Below are 2113 nucleotides of genomic sequence, written 5' to 3'. Positions count from 1 at the left end.
TCGGCAAACCTGTTTGTGTCGAGGCCAGATGATCTCAAGGCTGAGGTGGGATCTACAAGGTGTTGCAGTCTGATCACGCCATTGCTTGGGGACAAGCAATGTTTCTTGGGGGCGGTAATGTCATACACGTGCATAGAACCGCACAAGGCTTGGCTGTCATGGGCCGTGGCCCAGGTGGTCTTGGGCTTGTGTTGGCGCTGGAGAGGATAAAAGAATCAGCGACACCAGAAGTGAGGCATCGAACATAATAGATTTGGCTTGGCCCTTCTTCCTCCTCCAGCTCCTCCCTTCCCTCGTACCAGACGAGTGTATCCCTTCTCCCTGATCCTCTCTTGCTGCCTACCTTGATTCTATGCTCTTCCCATCCTTGATTCTCTTCTCTGGATTGTAGTCCCTTTGTGAACTTTGTTTTGGTGATTTAATTCATACACCAGGAACACTTGTATCCATGGATTTGGTGATGTTCGGTATCGATTTGTCAGCTCCTGATCTAGGGGCATGACAGTTTACTTGATAGATGATATGATCATCAGTACCCACACACACAAGTACTAATCAAATTAACCTGATAATATCCATGGCTGGTATCAGCTCAACATGAGCTCTTTCAGAGCAGACGGGCAACTGCTTTTGAGATGTTGGTAACCATCACTTGCGATCATTGCCTCCAGATTGGAAGGAGATGCAAGGAACTCAAAGCAAGCCTCCTTGAGTCCATGGCAGTTATGCTGCTCGGCCAAAGCCAAACTAGTGGCAACCATTTTGGTGCCAATGTGATTGCATAACTTGTCTTGGCATATCAGCTTCAGCCTCTCAATGTCGTACCTGTCCGCCGCTACAAGTAGATGGTTGGCTGTCACAACATCAACTTGTGCTGTACCTACATTAGTGCTCTCAGGGAGTGAGTCCGTGTAGATGAAATGGAGCAGAGACTTGAACACATCAGCTTCTATATCATGAATTTCAATCGGATCACCGGCTCTCTCCCTCATGGCGCCAAAGAGCTCCGCCTTGAAGACCGGTGAACGAGCAGCGAGCACGGACCTATGAGCCAAGAGTATCTCGCCACCAACTTGAAAGGCCACATCTGCTCCATCCTTACTTTCAAGGAGGCTACCGAACTGTAGATGCAAGTTGCTCGGAGGAACGACAACAAATTGATTTGCATGTGCCTCTTCGCTGCGGATCTTCTTCATGACGGTGACGTCACACCTGATTCTGAAACTGTCGCCTCTTAGATGCACTGATCTCTCCAAATCCTCCTGCTTGATAAACTTTGGGAAACCCCAATAGTTACCTTTGCTTGGGAAGATATGTTCTGCGATAGTTTGGATGTATGGAGGCACTGGTTCTCCACCCTTGTCAAGTAAACTAAATGTGAATTTCGCTTCACATCCTTGGCATCAGCCGACTCAAGAACCAGATAAACAGATATGAAACCGGGTGAGCTGTAACCGTTTGGGTAAAACGTCACAGCCCAGTTATGATCCCCGACCTTGAAAGCGATAGATGTTGTACACTTGCCAGCCTCAAGCAGCTCCTTGGTTCTTGAGTACCCATCTATCTTGATCACATGCGTTCCTCTTTCTTCTTCAGCTACAATGGCCGACGTGAATTTCCGGAGCTCTGCCATTCTAGGGTGGGGGGGTTGAGCTGAGGTATCAAGAATTCAAGATTGGCGAGACCGGAAGATGGAAGATGTTGTTGCATCTGCAAACTCTGCATATATAGAGAGGTGTGGGAAGTTAGACCGATCCGTCTCCGCGCACCTCGATCTAGATGCTTTCCGTCTGCACAACTTACTGGCTTTTAGTTTCTCATTTACTTTCACGAGGAGTCTTCGTCAATGTTGCATTGTATTCCTACGCTATGCTATTTTGAACGGAACGAATCTAAGGCTGGTCATAGTGGGGAGTAACTTAGACTAGTAACGTTGCATATGTTACTAGTCTATGTTACTATCTCTATAGTGCATAGTATCATAAATTAGTATCATAGGTGGTCTCATTTATTGCCATGCATGACACATAGTAGCATCACATTTGTTATGTTACGGTATCTACCTATGTTACTATAACCATCTCTCTTTTCTTTAATTGTCAGCCACATAAGC

General features: G+C 46.5%; 1 pseudogene; it reads right to left on the bottom strand.

The window, feature by feature from the left end:
• Positions 1-571: 571 nt before the first annotated feature.
• Positions 572-1633, bottom strand: LOC123115579 (BTB/POZ and MATH domain-containing protein 1-like; annotated as a pseudogene).
• Positions 1634-2113: the final 480 nt, after the last annotated feature.

This window comes from Triticum aestivum, chromosome 5B (genome assembly GCF_018294505.1).
Source record: "Triticum aestivum cultivar Chinese Spring chromosome 5B, IWGSC CS RefSeq v2.1, whole genome shotgun sequence".
NCBI lineage: Eukaryota > Viridiplantae > Streptophyta > Magnoliopsida > Poales > Poaceae > Triticum > Triticum aestivum.
Note: the sequence above shows the minus strand (reverse complement) of the source record. Positions and strands in the feature narration are given on the sequence as shown.